The sequence below is a fragment of the Myotis daubentonii genome, chromosome 21, assembly GCF_963259705.1.
Source record: "Myotis daubentonii chromosome 21, mMyoDau2.1, whole genome shotgun sequence".
Lineage (NCBI taxonomy): Eukaryota > Metazoa > Chordata > Mammalia > Chiroptera > Vespertilionidae > Myotis > Myotis daubentonii.
Window position 1 is genome coordinate 7,961,029 of NC_081860.1, and position 24,968 is coordinate 7,985,996.

Sequence of the window (24,968 nt, forward strand, 5' to 3'; positions counted from 1 at the left end):
TTTGATAATTTTGCTGTGGACATGTGAAGAAATTAGCATGATTTTCAAAACTATTATATAATTTACAGGCATTATTTAGATTTTACCAATTGCCCTATTAATTTTGACAGCAAAAATAACAAATGGGGAACTGTTGATATGAAAGGGGGCCGCTATCAGTCATTCTGCCAAGACAGAGTGGTACAATACAATAATTGAGGGTCGTCCGGGAGGTGTGGTTAATTCTTCTTAATAAGGACACTTGGAGACTGCTAGCTAGAGAAGAGGGCCAAGAACAGAGTGCACGAGAGGCTGGAACAGGAGGCTCCCTGTGAAGGAGAAACAGCACCCAGAGAGGGTGGGGAGAGGTAATGGCCAACAGTGGCCAATGACGCCAAGAGGTCCAGTATGATAACTGCAATTACCTATAGGATTTTGTAAGCAGCGGTCCTCAATGGTTTCAACAAGAGGGAAATGGGCTCCAAAAAGATGAGAAATATATATATATCTTAAAAAGGAGCAAAAATGCGGAGGAGGATGTGGGGTTAGGGCAGGTTTAGGTACTTTAAGGTGGGGCATTTGACATCAAGTGGGTGACTGCTGGGAAAGAGTCTTTGTACATCAGGGTGGGGAGGCTTACCTTACCGCCGATGCCTGGGTCTTACCCCAGAGTCTGGTTGAGTTGACCTGGGTTGCAGCCAGGTTTTTGTTAAAAACTCTCCAAGTGATTTTAACGCGCAGTTCAGGTTGAGAATCACTGTTGGAGGGAGAAAAATAAAAATGATGCAAGGAGGGCTTACGTCCTGGAGCCAAGACCTCCCGTAGCTGAGAAATGAAAGGGCCAGGGCGCCTCACCCCGCAAACCCTGCCTGGATTAGCGGATCTTCCCAGGCACAGCCTCCAGTGTTCCCCGCAAGGGTCCTTAAAGCCAGCGAGAGCCGGCTTACACTAGCAACTCCACTCTGAGAGACAGGAAAAGAATAAAGAAGCCCTGACCGGTTTGGCTCAGTGGATAGAGCCTCGGCCTTTGGACTCAAGGGTTCCAGGTTCGATTCCGACCAAGGGCATGCACCTTGGTTGCGGGCACATCCCCAGGAGGGGGTGTGCAGGCGGCAACTGATGGATGTTTCTCTCTCATCGATGTTTCTCTCTATCCCTCTCCCTCTCCCTTCCTCTCTGTAAGACGTCAATAAAAACATATTAAAAAATAAATAAATAAATTTAAAAAAAGAATAAAGAAAACGGTCTCCCCGGCTCCTGAAGCCCGGGATGGAGGACCTCCCCCAGGCTGGGTCTTGGGCCGGCTCCCAGCTCCTCCCTCCGCCCGCGCTGCGCCCCCGGTAGCCTGGCGGAATCGAGGCCACGAAGGCAGATGAGATCGCCAAGGCTCAGGCCGCTTGGCCTGGTGGCGACACGATCTTCGGGAAGATCATTCGCAAGGAAATCCCCGCCAAAATCATTTTTGAGGACGACCAGGTAGGCACCCGGCGCCGCCTCGCTCGTGGGCATGTCGGTTTCCCCGGGGGGGGGGGGGGGGGGAAGGGTCGGCGGCGCCGCGGGAAAGAGAAGGAACCGGACCGGCCGCTCAACCAACTCATCCCAACTATGAGCAGTCACATCGCAAAGCAAGAGGATAAGGATTTTCTACCAGCAGGGTGGACAAGGCCTGCAGACCCAAGGCCCAAGTTGTCAGTCAAAACTGCAACTTCAAAAGAGCAGCGATAGGAACTTTTGAGCCAATGCGGATACAAACTCACTCAAGCATCTGACCTGGCTTATCCAACAGTTATTCTGAGTTTCTTTCCCACATTCAGCCATCCAAGAGCACCACCCAGGAAGGAATGTTTTCCAACTTCCGTGAGACACAATCAAGGAGAAAAGGGCTCAGCCTAGGGCAACTGACTCCTTCCCATCACTGGAGTGAACTGCAGGGAGAACTGCCTCTAGACCAGCGGTTCTCAACCTGTGGGTCGCGACCCCTTTGGGGGTCGAATGACCCTTTCACAGGGGTCGCCTAAGACCATCGGAAAACACATCTATAATTACATATTGTTTACAGTAGCAAAATTACAGTGATGAAGTAGCAACGAAAATGATTTTATGGTTGGAGGTCACCACAACATGAGGAACTGTATGAAAGGGTCGCGGCATTAGGAAGGTTGAGAACCACTGCTTTAGCTGGTGGAACGCCTTGCCCTGAGATCCTCAACCCTCGTGGACTCTTACCTCACTTTATCTAAGAGCCACACAGGTGTAATAAAATCTTCAATGGGAATTAAAAGAAAAGAGATGTCTCCACCACAAGAGCAGGAAATGGAGGAAAGCCAGACCCCCTCCCCGCCGCCCCCCACTCTGCTTCACTTCCAATGAATTCAGGAGATGGAGAGCAGGTGAGCCCTGGGGGAGAGAGAGCTCCAAGCATGAGAAAACCCGCTGTCAAGAAAACGCACACTCAGTCGACCCTCGCCTCTCAAAACAACCCTGTAGGTCAGGTCTGTCCCCTTTCCCTCTGTATTAGTCAGAGTTCTCCAGGGGAACAGAGCCAGTGGAGAAACTATAGATAAATAGATAAACATAGGTAAGAGGACATTTATTATAGGAATTGACTCACCGTGGTATGGAGGCCGAGAAGTCCCATGATCTGCCGTCTGCAAGCTTAGAGAACCGGGAAAGCGGTTGTATAATTCAGCCCAATGTGAAGGCCTGAGAACCAGGGCTGCTAGTGTAAGTCCCAGAGTCTGAAGGCTGGAGAACCAGGAGCTCCGATGTCTGATACTCAGAGAAAGACAAGAGAAAGTGGACATCCCAGCTCCAGAAGAGAAACAGAATTTTCCCCTCCACCTTCTGTTCTATTCGGGCCCTCAAAATGCATTGGGTGATACCTGTCCACATTGGTGAGGGTAGATCCTCTTTACTCAGTCTAATACACAATTTAAATGCTAATCTCTTCTGGCAACAGCCTCCAGAATTCACCCAGAAATAATGTTTTACCAGCTATCTGGGCCTCCCTCAGCTCAGCCAAGTGAATACAAACATTAACTATCACAGCTCTCTAGGGAGAAACACCCCTAGGGGTGTAATCCCCAGCTTTGAAGTTTCTAAGTTACTGCTATGGTCAGCTAGTCGCCACTTATTTGTCTCATCCTCTCACAAGCATAGGATTCAGAGCTAACCTAATTTTAATCCTGAGGACACCTGGACCACAGGCTCCTGGCAAAAGCTTAACAACCGGCTGGGGGTTGTTAGTGTGGAGCCCTTGCTTGTAGCATTCACTAATTTTCGTGGTATAAATACTCCCACTGATTTCCAGCTCCCAACTGAATGTAGATTTTGGAGAGGTGATGTGCAACACTAGAGAAGTACAATAGACTTAAAAAAAATCTCAAGAATACAGTTCATTGCAAATCGTAGTAAAATAATTAGGAAATGATGATTTTTGAGTATTGTTTAAAAAACATTTTTATCTAGAAATAATTATAAACTCACAAGAAATTGCAAAATAGCACAGGAAGTTTCTGTACCCATCACCCAGTGACCCCAATGGTAATACCCTACCTATATATCATATATTGCCAAAACAGGAAATTGAGATTCTATTGCCTCTGCTTCTAAAAAAAATTTTTTTTAAACTTTTAATTGTGGTCAAGTACACATGACATACAATTTATTACCTTAACTATTTTTAAAAGGTTGCAGTTCAGTATTATTAACTATATTCACACTTTTGTGTAACCAAGCCCCAGAATTTTTTCCTTGCAAAACTGAAACTATACCTTGAACTGCCCATTCCTCCTACCACCAACCCATGACAACCACCAAATCTATTTTCTGAGGTTGACTAGGTACCTCATATAAGTGGAATCATACAGTATCTGTGTTTTTGTGTCTGACATATTTCACTTAGGATAATTTTCTCAAGGTTTATTTGTATTGTAGCAGGTGAACAGACCTACCCACGTCTTGGCCGAGTGAGCTGTCGTTAGCCATCCTCCCCTCAGGTTCTGGCATGTGAGCGGCGGTGAACTGACCTCCCCTCGCTTTTGGTCTAGTGTGCTGTGGTGTACTGTCCGGTCATGGTCTCACTCAGTTCATTGTCTTCTCTTTAGTCTGTGGCCAATTTAACCCTCTTTTCTTCTTGGTCTTGGTGTGTGAAGCGTGGCCACCGACACTCCATGTTTGAATGTTAAATCGGTACCACCCGCGTAATTTTTACGCGTGGTTTTTTATTTTCTCCTGTGCAGCAGCAGCATCTTTTTAAAAATCCTAAAAGCCTCCTCACCATCCCTTTTCTGCGCTGGCTATGGTCAGGTGAAGAGGCTCGGGTCTCCTCACAAGATGGCCTAGCTTCGCCTTTGTTGGTGGTTCTCTCTGTGCCTCCACTGCAGCTTCTGGGGCTGCTACTGTTCTGGGTGACAGGCAACACGTTACTGTCACCTTGGAGTTCTGGCTTCAGTTTCTGTTTCCTTAATTCCCCCCTGGTGTCTGGCTGGGAAGTACTCTTCAATTGTTCGCTGGCATGCTGGCTGGTGTTCTGCAGGTGCGCACTGCCAGCCTGGCTGATGTTCTGCAGGTGCGCACTGCCAGCCTGGCTGATGTTCTGCAGGTGCGCACTGCCAGCCTGGCTGATGTTCTGCAGGTGCGCACTGCCAGGCTGGCTGATGTACTGCGAGTGCGCACTGCCAGGCTGGCTGATGTTCTGCGAGTGCGCACTGCCAGCCTGGTTGATGTTCTGCAGGTGCGCACTGCCAGCCTGGCTGATGTTCTGCAGGTGCGCACTGCCAGCCTGGCTGATGTTCTGCAGGTGCGCACTGCCAGCCTGGCTGATGTTCTGCGAGTGCGCACTGCCAGGCTGGCTGATGTTCTGCGAGTGCGCACTGCCAGCCTGGCTGATGTTCTGCAGGTGCGCACTGCCAGCCTGGCTGATGTTCTGCAGGTGCGCACTGCATGACCGGATGACCCTCTTCACCTCCACTCTAATTGGAGGGGTGGCAATACCCCAGTCCAGGCCCCCCGGTGGTGTGGTGGTGGGCACACTGAACTCTGGGCTCGTTGGTGTATTCCGAGGGTCGCTGCCTTCCGTCTCTGATCTCCAAGTCCCCTCAGATGTACAAACTGTTATGTTGGAGTCACAGGAGGACCTGGGGCTTACTTTTACTGTTTGGATGCCAGTGTTAAGTTGCATGTTTAATATCCTGTACGTGCCCATCACACTATTAAACTTCTTCTCCGTGAGGGATGACTCTATCTCTTCCTGCTCATACCCAAGTGTCCGCATGATTTCAGTGACCTGGGGGTCGATGTCAGTGCAGGCTGGTTCAATGTATGGGGTCATTTGGTCAGCCTCCCCGATATTCACCCAGGCATCTTGCAGAAGAAATCCCACGTTGGGTCTTCGGCCGGGGTCGATGTCGATCATTGTCTTTAAGAGTGTGTGGCACGGTACAGATAGAAAAGCCGGAAGAGAAAAGTGCCCACTCAAGATGTGCTCCTCCAGTTCTTCTAAGGTTTTTCCCCCAAACGGACGTACTCCGGTCAGCATCTTGTATAGCACAACCCCCATGCTCCAGACGTCCACCTTCGGGCCCTCGTATGGTTCAAGCCCGAACAGTTCTGGGGCCTTGTAGTTGGGAGTGCCACAGAAGATGCTGAGTTTTTCCTCCTTGCAGAACACAGCACTCAGTCCGAAGTCAGCCAGTTTGATATTCAACCCCATGTCCAGCAGGATGTTTTCGGGTTTTATGTCATGGTGGACGATATGTTTTTGGTGACAGTAGTGGACAGCCGACAGCAGCTGCCGGAATGGGGCTTGTGCTTCCGTCTCCAAGATAGGACCCCACTTCTTTAGATAATTGTATAAGGTACCTCCCCGGGCATATTCCATAAACATGTATACCTGGTGGTTGGTGTTGACCACCTCAAATAGTTTTATGATGTTCGGGTGGTTTAGTTCTTTCAGACAATCAATTTCTTCGGCCACGTCTGCGGGATCTTCACAGTTGACTATTTTCACCGCCACCTTCATGCTGGTTATGAGGTGCCGGGCCAGTCTCACCTGGCCAAAGGAGCCCCTCCCGATTTTACTGAGGAGGGCATAATTGCCAAACTGGCAGTCCACTTTGGCCGGGATGTCTTCAAAAAAATCACACATGGTGATTTAAAAATTTCCACTGAAGGGGATCAGTGGTAGGAGGGGAGCAGGAGGAGGAGGGCGAGGAAGAGGAAGAGGAGGAGGAGGGGGAAGAGGAGAATGAGGAGAAGGAAGAGGTCAAAAGCAACAACCAATCAATCCGCCAATCCACTACTAACAACAAATCCAAACAACCACGTCTACCCACAGCTTCCTGGGCTCAGCCAGCACCTTATATAGGGTTGGTTGGCAATCGGATCACAATGGCGCCTTATGAGGTCAGAGCAAGAAATGGACCAATCAGGGCTGGGGATGGACCACAGTGGTTTTCTCTCTTTGTGGTCCCATGACCCTTAAACTTTGGTCAAAAAGTAAAAGCACCACGAAAGAGTTGTTTTTTTTTTTTTTTTTGAATGTGGGATATTAAAGATTGATATTAACTTTATTAGAAATGAAAGTCTCTTATGGTTTCTAGTGGGCAGAGTACTTCTTTGTATTAATTGAGTGTGCAAATAAACAAGTGTTGGGGTTACAAACAAACCCCATGTTTAGTATTTCAGGCAGAAGGAATAAATGTAAAGGAAGGGATAACTACAACAGCCTTCTCACCAGTTTTCTATCCTTGAGTTATTTCTTTCACTCCCCATTTTTACTCTCATAGTGGTGAATTTTGTGGATTTGATAGCAGAATCTTGGAACAGGGATACAGTGAACAGAAGTAATACAGTGAAGCCCATTAAGGAAATTATTAATATCTATAGAAGAGGATCTAATCTGTGAGATGAAGCCCCTATCCATTGAATATGTTCCCAACTCTAGTAGAAAAGAATTTCCAGTAGTTAGAACCCTGCTGTTTACTACTGAGATGTTTTCTTGCACAATCTGAATTACACTTGAGTTTAATGCAGAATTCATAGTTAAAAAAATGTCCCAGTGCCTTCATAATCATAATAGCTTTTACCATATAGTCCCATAAAAATATGATCAAAGGAAAAACCCAGAAATATAAAAGAAGATTTATCTTTAATTTTTCACCCTATTGCTATTTACTATAATAAAAGTAACATAGTCTCTGTGTGTCAAACAAAAGAGCATGGACTGAATGGTTTATGGAAAACACATATGACATCATATCACTGCAGCATTTTACAATTACATTTTCAAAGATTTTTTTTTACTAGCATGGAAAAATATTCCTGACCTAAGTTTAAACACAAGCTAAACAACAAACACCAGGTGTAAAATCTATATATTCACATAACTGTGTCAAACTAAACACAAAGAAAAGAGAGCCAAATGATGGCAGAGGAACAGGGGTCATTTCTGGGTGGGGATCTTAGGTAATTTTTATTGTCTATTTTAGTCTTTTGTTTTTAAGTGCATTGGTTTCTTTCATGTTCAGAAAAAAATAACTTATTATATATTTTTAAAAGCAATATGACAGGTGGAAGGAGTCATAATATGGGTTTTTAGCTCCTCCTTTGACATGACTAGATTTGTGAATTTAGAACAGCCACTTAACTCCTCAGAGACTGTTTCCCCACTCATACGTTTGGAAATTGCCCTCTCTCACAGAATTGGGGGCAAACAGAGAAGTTATAAATAAGAATGCTTCAACAATAAAAATGTGGGAGCTGCAAAACAACATAATTGAGAACTCAGTGCTGTCATTCACAGTGTTGGACAATGAACAATTTCCCAAGAACCCTGACCTCTGATTCCTTGGCATCTAAGATGAAAAACCACAGAAAGCACAGAAATGCACTCGGTAAGTAACTAATGTATCACAATAGTCAGTGAAGGTTGGCATTCCCTCTCCGTGGGTAATAATGATCTCTGATCCCTCTATATGCCCTCACACTGTTTTTCCAGTGTAGAGGTTCTGTTTCAATGATGCATATTTCATTTTTAAAACATCCCTTTAATAAATTCTCAAGATTTTCACGGAATTGGCCAGAGCTTTCCTTTCATCATTTTTTAAAAGATGAGTATTTAACAGGTCAAACATGTTTCCAGCTGAATATAAAAATAGTTGTGTGAGAGAACCATGGCAGGCATAACTCAATGAGTGGGTAGCTACTGTAGCTTTCTGAAGGGAATAGGTTTGGCAAATTTCACTGTATACGCTTAGCAGCCATGAAAGTTCCTTATGGACTTCTACCTTTTCTGAGGGAGATGGCTGTTAGCCCTGCTTTTCTGAGTAGCAGCAGCTGTCTATGCTTCTAGTTGAAGTTCAGTCAATTTAGTTACTGGTATAAAAGAGCTCCCACGAAACTCTTCTGAAATTTGTCAGCACAGATGCATGGTTAGGGAAAAGTGCCTCCCAGATGAAACTGTGCCCATCTGTAACAGGTAGCCCCGAACTGGCAATCTTCACACTGGGGGAAAGAACCAGCTTCCCTTCTGATCTTGAATATAATAACCAAGCAGACCACACTCTTTTGAAAGAAATAGAGTTCCTCATAAGAAGTGCAGGGGACAAGCATAGACTGGAGGTGCCCCCACGTCATAGCTTTGGGACCCTGAGTGAGTCATTAACTTCTCTGGGCTTCTAATCTTTTATCTGAAAACAGGAAAAGACACACTTCAAAAGTTTGTCATGTGGATAAATGAAATACAGAAAGCATTTTGTAAATTCACAAGCACTAATCAAATAATGAGATGTTAGACAGGGCCAGAGATGATGATTATTTTAAAATCAGAAGACTTTTTGCCTAATTGGTCCTTCATAAAATAATGAATTGGGGTTTCCTGCTGTGGTGGATTGAAAATAATCACAATTTCTTTGCAGCTTCTCTCATTCAGAGATGTAGTGTATTTCTCCACTACTTGAGTTGGGATTGGTCTTGTGACCTGCTTTGACCTACAGACTATGGCTGAGGTGACAATGTGGGACTTCTGAGCTTAGGTCTCAAGTGGCCTCACCGCTTCCGTTCTCATCATCTTAGAACCCAGCACCCACAGGGAGAACCTGAGCTGGCTCCCTGTCCTCCTGGAGGATGAGAGATCTTGAGGTAAGACAGGGCCAGTCTTCCCAGCCATCTCAGATGTCCCAGCTTAAGTCTGCAAGTGACACAAGTGGAGCAAGAATAAGACCTCAGTGGAGCCTGACTTCTGATCTACAGAATCATAAATGAACAAATAAACAAAAGATTGTGACTTTAAACGCCTGTTTCACAGTGACTTGTTAAGTAACAAGAGCTACCTGATACATCTTCCATGCCTTCTCTCTGACAAGACTCTGATGTATATATCTACACAAAAATAGAACTCAGTGATTTCCAGTGATTTCTGCCGAGATGATGAACAGTTCATGTGAGAGGGAAAGCAGCTGAGGAAGTTGAGTAAAATTTGAGAGAAATAAAATGTGTTTCTGAACGCAGTAACATCTCCTGTGTCTGGAGGATAACCTTGTCATTTCAAAATACAACACAAAACTGGTTTTATAGGAGGAAAAGTGATGCCTTGCACTGAGATGTACGGACTGTACTCACAACCAAATCCCTCTTCACTCTTGCTTTACACTTAGTTTTAACCAGCTTCATTTCCTTGTTTCTAAGCCAGCATAAAAGTAGAAGAGGCATACATTGTGCAGACATGAATTTAGTAATGAGAAATGAGAGATAACTACTCAAAATAAAACAGGGAAGGGGAGAATGCCAAAAATTACATATGGACTCAAGTGGTACAGGGATTAGTATAGAATCAAACATGTCCGTGTGTCCCAAGAAATAAGCATTGAGGACACCACTGCATTATATCTTGATACAGAAAATTAAATCATATCAGTTCACTTGAGAAAACGTTTTCAACCAAAAAAAAAATAAACTCAGTTTGGATGCTTAGCTTGGCCAGCCTTCAGTGAGCTGGTCAGCTCAGCCCACACAGTTCCACAGGATCTATCCAGCCTAACTGCTCCAGACCCTCAGTGAGCGCAAACTTGCTCCTCAAACTGCCTGTCACGGCTCTCTGGCTTACTTGCTTATGGGTGTCTTTCATTTTTTTCCTACTTCTCTGGGGAATGCTCCCTTAACACCTGGAAGCTTGAAAGGAAAGTAGGTCTAGAACAGGGGTGGGCAACCTTTTTGTGAGTGCGTGCCAAAACCAGCAAAATCTCTGACTCAAAATTCTTCTGCGTGCCAACCCTAATTTTTTGAGAACATTTTATGCCTACTTGGTATCTCTTAAGGTGTACCTATGTGAAGAACCTTGAAGAAATAATAAAATTCACTCGAGCGACAAAAACACAGTATATAATGATGAAAAATACATTTATTTTTTAATGTATACATGTACACTGATAGTCCGACAGAAAACTTTATGACTCCGTTTGACATTATCAGTGGGACTTTTGCTGCTGCATCACTGATGACAGAGATTTTACATCAGGTTTATATTTCATGACCTTCAGAGATATGCACAGCCTACTACTTTCATCCGTCAGGCTACTCCTATTATGAGACTTAACAAAATGCATCACTTAGAACAAAGATTCACAAGCGTACGTGGATGAAAACATGGAGAGTAACGCTGTTGCAAAGTTTTTTAAACAGAAAAAATTTTCTGGAATGGCATTGGAAGTTCTCAATAGTTTATTTTCGACACTTCTCTCTGGTACTCCTGTTCGTAATCGCTTTTTTTCAATGTTTTCCAAGTCAACTCTAAGGTCAATAAATTTCTGCTTCCAAATTGAGCTACTCCTGAAATTCAATCAACTGCATTTCAAAGTCAGCCATGTCTATTCATGAAAGCATTTTTAAATTTAGTTCCTCCAGTTTCATGCTGTCTGGAAACCTCATGAATTTTGCTGTCTCTTCCAGGTCTCTGAATTTCGCAAATCTTGAGAACTGCTCAATAGTTGACTTGATGATGTTTAAAACCAGCTTTTGAAGGCTTTGACAGTCTGTTCTGTCATCCTGTGGGAGGTCTTTGATGTGCCTCTTGAGGTTTGGGAAATATCTAAATCTCTCACCATCCATATCCCTCTTAAAGACTTCCAGTTTCTTTTCAAAAGCCTTTATAACATCAAGTGTCTTGCCGGTTCCTTGTAATTTAACATCGAAGTCATTCCAATGTTCACAAAAATTGCAAATTGAAGATTATAAGAGAGGGTTTAGCGTGCCAGCAAAAGTTACAGGCGTGCCATGTTGGCACAGGTGCCAGGGGTTGCCCACCTCTAGTCTAGAAGGAATATAAGTGATGTTAGTAGAAAGATCAAGGTCAACATTCTTGTTTCAGATGGGGTCTGAGTTTGCATTCTTTGATTCAAACCATAGAAACTTATTCTGGCAAACCAGTAGAAAGGGAATATTCTAAAAGGCTCTGGGGTTGCTTACAGGATCAAACTGAAGGCTCAAGGGCTTGGTTTGAAATATTCCATTGCAAAATGGGAGGACACACAACCCAGATTTGCCACCATATCTTGATTGCACACTATGGCATGAAACAATTCCCCCCCAAAAGGAATTGGGTGCTCTTAGGAATAAATGACTAGTGGTAGAAAACCCCATCAAAAGCCCTGCACACTCAGGGCAGTATATTCAGGCCTTCACTGTGTCCAGCTTGGAATTCTGAGGGGTCCTGGAAGTGCCCACCTACCTTGAGGGCTGAAGATGGTAGGTGAAGGCAAGCTCTCTCTTTCATCAATCACTCTGTCAATTTCACATGGCAGCTCAACTGTATGCCCAGAAGCCAGGCATCTGGAAAGGGGGGCATTCCTCTTTGAACCTGGTAACTTGGATTAGATGCAGTTTTTCTGTTTTGGTCTGTTATGCCTCTATCCTCATCTCCCCAGCTACCACTTTCACAGCCACAGCAGAGGATGACCTAATCAGAGGGTCAGTCACATAGGTATCCAAAACCAGAGAAAGGAAAGGTTTCTATCTCCTTTGCTGCCTTGGGTCACTTGAACCTAGAGGAGCCGTTTGGGATGAAAAGAAACAGCTGGAACAGCAGCTGGATTGGTAGCAGAGTACCACAAGACCAAGGTTTGACTGGATTACACAGTGCAATTGTGTATACTTACAGTATCACAGAGCTCAAAGCACCCCCCGCCATAACTGACCTAGTATTTGGGGCTTAACAGACCTTAATGAAGCTTCCCATTGTCTCAGCCAGATAGTCAGTCTGATTTCTTTCCTTCATTCCTCACTCTGTTATTCTTCAGTAGCGATGATGGGTATGGACTTTTACAGGTTTTATTTAGGTTGAGCTATTCAAAAATATATATATATTTCTTTGTGACTCATGCGTATTTAAATAAAACACTGTGTATATCTGTGAACCTAATCTTCCTACTTGGTCTATAATCTTTTCATTGTTTTGAGTATCTGAGACCTTCATTCCAAAAAGGGCTAGAAGCAACTTAAATATTAAGGAAGAGTATAATGGAGAAAAGTTAAATTTGACAAGTGTTCATTGTACCTATGATGTGTGAGAAATTATGAAAAGCACTGTGGAGGATTTGGACCATGAACGAGACATGTTTCTTCAGTGGAGATCTCCTGGCATAATGTACACAATACTGTTCTCAGGCACTCTGCTCAATGGTTTCCTTTACAGATAGCAAACCAGTGACTGTGTCACAATGAGGGAAGCTAAATAATGAAGAAGCTGTTTCAGTCCCTTCACTGGACAGACGAGGAAGCCTAGGCTTATAAAGAGACCACATAAGCAAAAGCAAGAGGCAGGACTGGATGGAGGCCGTGTGCCTGGACTCCTGACCATGATGCGACACAGCCTCCCAGCCAATATCCACAACGAACAGGAGAACTGGAGTGTGAACAAAGCAACAAACAGAAGGATGTCAGGTGAGGAGAGGACACTTCTTTCTGGAATCATCAAAGCAATCTTCAATAAAAAAGCAGCAACTGCCTCTCATTAAGAGATGGAGTGTATTTCTTAACACACACATCCTTGGATTTCAAAAGGTACAAATGACCAATGAGGATAGCAGTAATGGGGGTCCCAGCCAGACAATGTGGGAGAGGTATAGGGACAGTTAGAAAGCACCAGCAACAGCTCAGAGCAGTTGGCTGGGTAGAGAGGTGGGATTCCAAAGGGACTGGATGCTGGGAAGCCATTATTCAAGAGAAGAAATATGGGCGAAGGAAGAAGTCTTGGTGGGGAAGAAAACAATGAGTCAGGCCTGCAGTGTCCTTTCTGCAGTGAGACATGCAGAGGTGAGCAAGTCCTGGAAGAGTAAATGAGAGACCCACTTCAATGAGGACATGGCTAATGCTGGGAGCAGATGCCCAGTAAACCCCTGTAGTGCAGTTAAAATCTACAGTCTCTTGTCCACCATTCAGAAATGCAAAGAGCTCTAAAAATGAGCTTGCTTATTAATTTATTTATTTATTTATTTATTTATTTATTTATTTATTTATTTTTTATAGTGTCAAGCAAATTCACTTCATCACAAAACCTGATATGAGGCTTATTATCTCTAGATATCCCACTGAGATTAAAAAGTCTGCCCTGACCGGTTTAGCTCAGTGGATAGAGCATTGGCCTGAGACTGAAAGGTCCCAGGTTCGATTCCGGTCAAGGGCATGTACCTTGGTTGCAGACACATCCCCATTAGGAGGTGTGCAGAAGGCGGCTGATTGATGTTTCTCTCTCATCGATGTTTCTAACTCTCTATCCCTCTCCCTTCCTCTCTGTAAAAAATCAATAAGATATATTTTTTTAAAAAAGTCATATATAACCCTGTCCCAAATCCCACGTGTTATGTGACTTTCATAACACGTGTCCAGTCTAGATGCCCTGTTTCCTTTCTAAAAATCCCCCAAATTCTAATTCCAAAGTATATCTGGCTACAAGAATTTTAGGTGTAAAATTATGAAACAATACTTAATTTCTAAAGAAAGCAAGGTAACAGTTAATTGAGGGCTTTCCCATGCCCAGTACACTTCCAAGTATTTGAATTTTCACAGCAGTCGTCTGAAGTGGGAACTATATTCTACTGATAAAGTGTCTGAGGGTCAGGCAGATTAGCTGTAGGAGCCAAGGCTGGTAGTTGTCCCTGGCAGGCTGGCTCCAGAGGCACTGCCTCCAAATTCATTTGTAAAGCTAGTTAGAAATGAATTAAATCATTCCTTGCATTAGATTAGTGAATAGCAGGAAACCAATACCTTTTACCACATTTCCACAAATAATTCAAGGACATGGTTGACCCAGGTTATTTTCTCATTTACATTCCAGCAGAGAGAACAGTATTAGAGGATATCCCAGGTAAAGTGTTTCTGTGTGGGCCCTACAGTCCCTGGAGAGTTTTAATAGTGTTCATTGCCCAGTAATTTCATCCCCATAAGGCAGCAAAGCAAATCTGATAAGAGGACAGGCTCTGGGGTCATATTTCTTTGATTCTACCACTTACTAGCTTTAGACCCTGGTCAAGTTATTTAGCCTCTTTGTGCCTCAATTTTCCCTTCTATAAAATGGGATTAACTGCAAACTGTACCATAGAGTCATTGGATGGTTTAAATGAGATAATTCTTATCAAGTTTTTGTAGAGTGCCAGGCTGATAGTGAATCTTCAATATGTTTTGAATACTTGTATTTGACATAACCCCCATAGGGCCAGAAATCCTGGTGGGAATTTCTGATGCTAGTACTTTTTGTGCATTTCTCTGAAAGTAGAGTTGTTATTTGCCAAGTGTCATCCTGTTCTCTTCCAGGTGTTTGAGGTTCTTGGATGCCAGTCCAAGTTAAGGGCCCTTTCCAATTACATTGTCAAAAGACAGACTGTGGTAGGTCTATCTGAGCCCTGACTTGGAAGGATGCTTCTGGCTTGGTTTTTCTTCACAGCATTTCCTCTGCCTGTGCAATCAATCAGACACATACATGTCTGTGTCCATACTTCATCCCTTAGAGTGAACAGATGCAGGCCCAACTAAAGCATCAGGACAATGTCTGATGTGTTCTGTCCCATTTGAAACTGATACCTATATACCATGTGTACCGGTTAATAAGGTGGATTTTGTAATCAAAAAATGATAATTTCAAGAGAAACATCAAAAATGCTGACTGAGCTGGGAAACCTTTCACATTTCTCTTTCTTTTCCTTTCATCTCAGGATAACTGAGCTCTGCGGTTTGTGTGGGACCAAAGGCCCTGGGAATACAATGCTGAGCCCTCTGAACTCATTTTATTCTTTATTATATTATTTGATTCCTGGGGCTGAATTCAACATGAAAGTAGAAGAAAATAAACCCTTAGATATAGAATCTGAGTCATTACCCAGAGATTTCTGTGGGAGTTGACACTGAGGAGTGAGACACATGTGTTTATTGCTCAGTTTCCTCAACTATGGAACGGAGGTTGATCCTGCCCCTCGGATCCTTTGGAGGTTGGATATGCTGCATCCAGAGGGATTAACTGGCAGCTCTGAGAGTAAGATCAGAAGTCAGCAGACACTTGTTTCCTTTACCCAGACAGAGTTAGAAAAACATAACTCCTTTTATCATAACAGCAGCAAGGGCCATGCCTGTGGGAGGAGGAGCAGGGAACCAGTGCTTCCCCCATGCCCCTTCCCCGCCCTCCCTCCCTGCACTGGTCCAGCTGCTATCACTATAGTGGAACCGATCAACTCAGGCTCGCCCCCCCCCCCTCCTCCCATGTCACAGGAGGATCATGCGTAGTTTCTTACAGACACAGAAGCAGTTGTGGAGTAGAGAGGTGGCGGTTTTTCTCTGAGCAGACGCTGAAGGCCTTGCTGAAGTGTCCACTCTGGAACCTGCAAGTCCGAGTCCTGGGAGGTGGCAAGGTGGAGGCGCCACACTCCTTTCAGTAGAAACTGAAGATCCATAGGAGGCTGCTGGCTGAGGGGAAGAACCAGGAAGTCGGCCTTGCGCCTATTCACCAATCCCCAGTCCTGCTTTACTGATCGCACATCCTAAGCCCCATGCTGCCCTGGGCCGCTCACGGGCGCCTGGATGGTGCTCCAGCTGTACTTCCCTGCCTAAAGTATGAAAGTTAACCGCCAACTTTATTGGTGGCAAATTTGCACATCGCTCTGATTTGCCAATGTGAGGCATAGCGAAGTACAGTCAATTACTACGTTTGTCTATTATTAGATAGGATACCCCTAACCTGGAAATAACCAATTTTATAGACAGACCAATAGTTGAAGTAGAAGTTACTCATAGAATGCAATACTAATCAGGAAAAAAAACAAATTCAATATTCACATAACCATTTGTGTTCAATCTCAAAATATTTGTGTAGCACTGTCTGGTTTGGTTCAGTGGACAGAGGAGCGTCGGCCCGTGGACTGAAGTGTCACAGGACAAATTCCAGTCAAGGGCACATGCCTGGGTTGAAAGCTTGATCCCCAGTAGGGAGCATGGAGGAGGCAGCTGATCAATGATTCTCTCTCATCATTGATGTAAATCTCTCTCCCTCTCTCTTCTCCACCCTCTCTCTCTCCCACCCTTCCTCTCTGAACACAAATAAAATATGTTTTAAAATATATCTGTGTAGCATTATGAACACCAGTGTTGGTTAAAAAGTACACACCATATAGCATGAAGAATATGAACTAATCTAATGTAAATGATGGAAAATTAATGATTGCATGAAAGACTGGGAAAGTCAAAAATAGGGATTATAAAAGGGCAAGAGGAAAATGAAGAGTGTGGAAATTGTAGGGTTAGAGTTGGTATGGAAAATAATAACAAATAAAAATACAGGAATAAACTCTGCTTTCACCTTGTGCTTCAGTTGGGTGGGTGACATCCAGTGAACTACAAGGTTCCTGGTTGAATTCCAGGTCAGTGCACAGACCCGCCTGGGTCCGCAGGAAGGGGTGTGTGGGACAGAGCTCATGGATGTTTATCTCTCTCTCCCCCCAGAGGCTTCCTCTTTTCCTAAGTAAACTGAAACAAAGGTATTTCTAAAAATATTTTTTAAAAGAACAAGAGCTGTGTTTTCTGTACTCACAACTGAAGGTCTACTTTTGCCACACTTTGTATATAGTGACAGATAAGATTACTTCACGTGTGATGGCTTCACAGCGTTAGTGCACTTTCTTGCATGTCAGTTTCTATATCCTGAGAGGAACATCATTGTCTCAGAGGAAGCAAATATTGGCAGGCAGTGAAGACTACTGTCTTGGAATCCAAAGGATGGATGACTGGTTACAAAAGACCCCTCCTGGGACTGTTTACAGGATTATCCTTCTTTTAGCTTTGAGTTCCTACATATTGAGAAATGACTTTGTGGTGAACACCTTACAGAGACCAGGGGAATCCACAAATTCATTACATAATTTTCACTGCCAATGACTTCAGCAACAGGAAACATTTTTGGGGGTGCTGAGAATGTCTGTACACAAAGGTCACACAAGACACAGGCCCAGGAACATTTGTGGATTTATATTCAGAGGAGAAACTTTCTTTTTTTTCTTTTTAAAATATATTTTTATTTATTTTTCACAGAGAGTAAGGGAGAGGGATAGAGAGTCAGAAACATCGATGAGAGAGAAACATCGACCAGCTGCTTCCTGCACACCCCCACTGGGGATGTGCCCGCAACCAAGGTTGTTGCCCTTGACCAGAATCGAACCTGGGACCCTTCAGTCTGCAGGCCGACGCTCTATCCACTAAGCAAAGCCGGTCTAGGCCAGGAGAGCAACTTTCCATATAATTTACTGCAGTCTCTCTCATCACTATGAATACAGTGTTTCTGTCTCAATGGTAGGTTAACCTCAGAGTTTTACAACAAATGCCACAGGACTATGAAATTTGGTACTTCATGGTACTTGGCTTCTTTGCAGTATGTGGGGAGGAGTTCCCCTAAACATTGATAAGATTTAAGTAATACATACTGTGAACAAAGAACATAATTCATATTGTTCACGGAAGGAGAGCAAAGGCCTCCTCTTCTGGGTGACCATTGACCCCACTCATAACCAAGGTACCAGGATATGAATTAATACCACAAAGGTATGCAATCTTTCTTTCAACACCTTGGGCAGCAATGCAAAATAAGCCAGTTTTGGATGAAGAATGATTTTCTGCTGGCATATTCTCCTTTCCAAAGCACTGAAGCTTTAATGTCCCCACAATACTGCTTCACATCTACATGCTGACAAATCACAACAGTGCTTTCAAAACATTGAAGGCAGTGACTAGAACCATCACAATTAAAGTTTCAATAGGAAAAACACCTTTAACAAAATATCATAAACCACAGCCAGAGATGTTCAGATTGGTGAAATAGAACCTAAGCCAATCATCACAGCATACTGTGAGAACCACCAACTCCCTGAAAGAGGTACCACTTCTTTTCTGAAGATGGGTATTCTGAACAAACCATGGACCAGGACCATTTCCTAGTCAGAGAAAGGAATGAAGATCCTGCCAAGAGTTCACAGTATTCAGTATTTATTCAAGCTCAAGAGAGCACACAGGGATTGTGACTGATTCACACTATTCAGTTGAGCGAGGTGGTAGAGGTGAAATCACTTCAGCTACAATCACTCATAGTGACATCAATCAAATAGGAGGCCTGGAGAGAATGGCAAGTTCGAGTAGCTCCTTAAAGCCTCACTTGTACCTGAAAGTTATGAGGAATCTAGCAGAGTGTACGTCCTGATAAAAAGGGATCGTATTAAGGCAACTGTGTATCATAGAGTCTCTTTCATTGTTGTTATTCTGAGTAAGAAAAATGAAACATTCCCTTCACATTTATGGCTTTTCTCCAGTGTGAAGTCTCAGGTGTCTCATAAGGCCATATTTTCGGCTAAAAGATTTCCCACAATCCAAATACTCATAAAGCTTTTCCCAAGAGTGAACTGGCTTGTGGATACGGAGGTGACTATTTTGCCTAAAAGACTTCCCACATTCACTACACACATAAGGCTCTTCTCCAGTGTGAACTCTCTTATGGATAAGGAGCTGACCATTTTCACTAAAGCACTTCCCACATTCACAACATTCATAAGGTTTTCCTCCAGTTTGAAATCTCTTGTGCCGAAGAAGGAAATTATAGTAGGTAAAAGACTTCCCACATTCACCTCATTCATAATTTTTTTCTCCAGTGTGAAGTCTCTTGTGGATACGGAGGTGACTATTTTGCCTAAAGAACTCTCCACATTCACCACATTTATAAGGTTTTTCTCCAGTGTGAACACTGTTGTGGATAAGGAGGTGACTATTTTGCCTAAAAGGCTTCCCACATTCACCACATTCCTAAGGTTTTTCCCCAGTGTGAACACTGTTGTGGATAAGGAGGTGACTATTTTGCCTAAAAGGCTTCCCACATTCACCACATTCCTAAGGTTTTTCCCCAGTGTGAACATGCTTTTGGATAAAGAGCAGCTTATTATCCCTAAAAGACTTCCCAATTTCACCACACTCGTAAGGTTTTTCTCCTGTTTGAACTCTTCTGTGGATAAGGAGCTGACTATTTTGCCTAAAAGACTTCCCACAATCACCACATTCATAAGGTTTTTCTCCAGTGTGAACTCTCTTGTGGATAAGTAGGTGATTATTTTGCCTAAAGGACTTTCCACATTCACCACATTCATAAGGTTTTTCTCCAGTGTGAACTCTGTTGTGGATAAGGAGGTGACTATTTCTCCTAAAAGACTTCCCACATTCACTACATTCATAAGGTTTTTCTCCAGTGTGAACTCTGTTGTGGATAAGGAGGTGACTATTTCTCCTAAAAGACTTCCCACATTCACTACATTCATAAGGTTTTTCTCCAGTGTGAATTCTCTTGTGCATAAGGAGCTGCTTATTATCCCTAAAAGACTTCCCACATTCACCACACTCATAAGGTTTCACTCCAGTGTGAACTCCCTTGTGGATAAGGAGCTGCTTATTATCCCTAAAAGACTTCCCACATTCACCACATTCATAAGGTTTTTCTCCAGTGTGAACTCTCTTGTGGATAAGAAGGGAATTATTGCGGGAAAAAGCTTTCCCACATTCACAACACTCATAAGGCTTTTCTCCAGTGTGAATTCTCTGATGTCGAATGAGTTTGGAACTCTCACTGAAGGACTTCCCACAATCTATGCACTCATACCGCTTTCCTCCTGAGTGAACTCTTTTATGTTGAATGAGGTTAAAGATTCCTCCATAATTTTTCCTACATTTGCCACACGCTCCAGAACACACATCCTGACATCCAACAACTTTCAAGTTGTGGCTAGCAGCGTTTTCACATTCATCCCACTGGTGACGACTTTTTCCACTGAGAAATTCCTGTGACATCTCACTGCCACAGTTTAGCTCCTCAGTGTTATGAGTTGCCTGGTGCTGAAGAAGCTCTGAGGAAGTTTGGGAATGTTCCTCAACAGCCCTATTGGTTGAAGTCAGCTCTGATAAGTAAAAGCTGCACCTCGTCACAAATGAGGCCTTGTCCGTAGCTTCTTTCGTGGATATCATTCCCCTGGCATGCCTCTGTTGCTGGTGACAGTTTTCACCACAACAGAATTCGGTCAAAAATGCCTCACTTATGAAGCCTTTGTGCTCCAAGTGTGCTGCTTGTAACTCATTCAGCTGCAAAATATCTTTTAACACCGAGAAACACTGCTTACATGGATGGTTCTAATGGGTTGCTGGAGCTGTCTCAGAATCCCTGACCTGTGACTCTCCTTCTATATATATACTCTGAGAAGCACAGGTCTCCTCATCATCCTTTTTATGCCAACAATCTGAAAACAGAAAAAAGGTGAGGAAATGAATGTTGATATTGGTGACAGAGGGAAGTTTCATTACAAAAGTGTGTTGCCCATGACACCTCGGCTTCCTGCAATTTTCTGAAAAGAAGACGTGTGCAGGAATCGTTATAACAGGCTTATGCGAAGTTCTGGGCCTCTGAAGACATAAAGGAAGGAAGACCACTCCAGGAATATGACACAAAGATGGCAAACAACACATGGAAGAGAGGTAAGACTTCCAGCCCTTCCTTACGCTAACAGTGTTTAGAAGAACTTGTCTGCAAGTGACATACACAAGCTCTGTAGAATTTTGATTATATCTTATTCCAAAAAAATTCAATAAATGAGTAGCTGTTTTTGGAGAATTACTTAAGTATGTATGTAAACCTCATAACACATGTGTAGGTCAAAGTTGATGAATACTGCAGAGTCAGCAGTGCAGAGCGGCAGGCGATGTAAAAATGCCACAGAGGTGAACATGATTGAATGCTTGGAAGTCATATGTGAAATGACATGTCAGAAAGTGTAATATAGTTGAAAGGAAAGGTAAAAATAAGATGTAGGCAGTAGCCAAAACCGGTTTGGCTCAGTGGATAGAGTGTCGGCCTGCGGACTGAGGGGTCCCAGGTTCGATTCCGGTCAAGGGCATGTACCTGGATTGTGGGCATATCCCTGGCGGGGAATGTGCAGGAGGCAGTTGATCGATGTTTCTCTATCATCGATGTTTCTGGCTCTCTATCTCTCTCCCTTCCTCTCTATAAAAAATCAATAAAATATATTAAAAAAAAAAAAGATGTAGGCAGTAGCACCTCCATCTGAGCAGTGATGAAATCTAGCTGATTCCTGGTATAATTTGAAAAGAGCTCCTGTGTCATACGTTCTGCTCGTTTCCACTCAGCTGCGCCAGGCCTCCATTAAGACCATCCTGCATGTTCACCCTGTGAAAAAAACCCAGGGTTCTTCTTGTACCACCTTCTCTACAAATACACAAAACAGAAATATTCCAAGTATTAATGAAAGATGACAGAGGTGACCATCCAGCCCACGTTTAGAGCAAATCCACTAGGAATAGTTTTGAGGGAAGGTAATATTACAAACACCAATTGAAGGAGGGTCTTACAAGAACAGCCCATGGTTCATGTAAGTAAAGAACATAACTGGGCACAGGCAGTAACCCAGAACCTTTATCTGGAGGAAAGGTGCAGAAGTGGAAGCCATGGATCTAGACATAGTCACTCTCCCAGTTAGATAAACAGTAAGTGGGACCCATTAAGCTGTAAGACGACTGGCTCCCAGAGGCATCCTGAAGTTTCTGTGGAAAATAATGTTAAAGAAGCTTGTGGAGTTTATTTCTCAAGGCTCTCCACATAGCTCAGAACTGGCATCTATAGCACATTTCACATGAGGTTGAGGAAAATTTGCAGATCCCAAGGTCTGGCTGCAGGACAGAGAAAAATACAAGTGGAATATAAAGGAAGAGATGACATCACCTCAGTCTATTAGGAGAGATGTGAGGGTCTTACCTACAGATGATACAAGTGCAAATACTTCCAGCATCACTTTGCAGCACAGAAGTCTCTGAGTCTCATCAAGGATTCCCCACTCCTCTGGAGAGAAGGCAATGGCCACATCCTCAAAGTTCATAACCTGTCATAATGGGGACAGTTTAGTCCATTATCAGCTTCTCTCCAAGGATTTTGCATTGATCATACACCACAACTTCCATATCATCTGCTCCCTAGACTTCTGACTACAGAGAAGATATCAGGCCTTTGTTTCATCAAAGACACTCACTCCTTATATTCCTACTGATGCAGTGTCTTCCCACGACAATAAGGACAATGAGCATATAGATCATACCTGCTCTCTACTACAAACATGTTGTCCACACTGCATCTTTCAATACAGTGGGAGTCATGAACATAGGGTACGGAGAGATGATGTCCATAATGACAGTGTGAGTGATTTGACACGGTTGTTGTAAGGCAATAACCTTGTTGTTCCTTAGATTCTCATTCCAAGACCCTGAACATTTTGGCCTCACACTTTACCCGTTTGACACCAATCCTAGGGTGCTGAGCCATCACTTTGCACTTCCTGCCGCACATAAATCTTTGCACCACACTTCTCTCACACAGCTTCATTCCCAGAGGCATGATGCCAAAGGTTAGACAAATACATCGTGACTTGGACGGCTTCTCTAAATCATCTTCTTTTCCAATACTCCAATTCACCCCTTCAGTAATGTATTTCTCTCTTACCCTTCACTATTCCCAACGCCAGCCAAGATGACACTGATGTATGCTCTCTCATTCCTATTGATCACTGTCACTGCCCTCCACAATAAAGGCAAGTAGCACATATATTTAACCAAATCTCTGGAACAAGCAAGTACCACTGTAATCGACCCTGTTTTCAGGAATTAATCTGAAATTCACCATATTACATTATCCAGATATCACCTGAAGTGAACTCCACCTTCATTCCCTGTTAAGTTGATTTCAGTGGCCATGCAGCCATGAATGCACATGCCCTCTCCAAGTACACATCACTCTTTCTACCATAACTCTCTCAATCCTACACTCCCACAGTCCCAGCCCCAACAGTCATCTCCCTGACTTCCTACTCATTACTCAGTAAGTGTGGTTTGGTTAATGCCTGGAAAATTCAAACAAAATTAAGTTCTACACCAACTCACATAGTCCACACTCAATGAGGCGCCTTTAGTCATTCAGTCCACACTCAATGAGATCCCTTCAGTCCTTCCGTCCACAATCAATGAGGCGCCTTTAGTGCTTCTATGAAAACCTCCTTCCCTGATGGTTTTTTTCATTCAACCTCATATATTGAGAACCACATCAAATCTCAGATATTCAGAGCCCACCTCTTCTGGTGCTGCACTTGATATCCCTTCACCAGTCACAGCCTTCAGCACTCAAGTTCCATCACCTATGGCCCTCTCTCCCAGGTCCAGTGTGTCTCACATATGACCACTCATTCCCGTATGTAATTTAGTCAGACTACTGACCACACCAGAGCTCTCAACACTATCCTGGTTTGTGATTCACAAGTAAAGTTGCAACAGCTGCCTTCCTGTCTTGTTTTAATTGCTCTTTGTCTCCAATTAAACAGAAAAAAAGTCTTAAAAAAGAGGATCTACTACTCTACCCTGGTCACTACACCCACGACTTTAAGTAGTTTTCTACCTGAACTTCTCATCAGAGTACCAGATGCTCATGAAATGCTCTCTGAAATATCGCACACCAAAACAGACAAAAAATAAAAGTTTTCTATCCCCAATGAACATTACACTTCTACTCTGAATATCTGCATCTCAGTTGATGGTGCTTCCATACCTGCAGCTCCAAATGCAAACCTTCAAGTCATCCCTGGCTCTTACCTCCCTCTCAGCCTGAAAATTAGAAAATCCACTTCGCTGCACATAAAACAACAACCCAGAATCCAACAGCTTAGTTCACCCCCACAGTCACCAGCATGGGCCACTTACTATCATGCTCGCCACAGCAACCTCCATCCTAGACTTTTTACCACCTCCCTCACAGCCATTTGCTTTGTTATTCTTTAGCCACCAGAAGTCTAATGAGACCTGGGTCACATCACCTGCCTCTGATGGTCCAAATCTTCCATTACTCCCATCACCTGCAGAATAGACTCCAAAGGTAGCACAAGCTCCTCCAGACCGCACCACTGTCCCATTGTTACCACTTCCTATTTTAAAAAATGGACATAAGCCCCAGGTGGTTTGGCTCAGTGGATAGAGCACCAGCCTGTGAACTGAAGGGTCTCTGGTTTGACTCAGGTCAGGGGCACATGCCAGGCTTGGGGGCTTGATCACCAGTGGGGGGCCTGCAGGAGTCAGCCCACCAATGATTCTCTCTGATCATTCTTGTTTCTATTTCTCCTTCTCCCTTCCTCTCTGGAATAAATAAAAACTACTTTTTTAAAGGATGCCGGTTGGTTCCTGAATGAGCTCAGTCTTCACTCTAAGCCTTTGCACATAAAGGAACCTATGGCTTGAAGTTCTACTCACATCTTATTCCACTGTTTGCCAAAACAGGGTTCATTTCAGACAAACTTAGACATGTACTTAGAATTCTGGGCTTGGTGTCTTATCAAGGTACCCAGATATAAGGGCTAGAAGAGAGGCCAGACAATCCCATGATACCA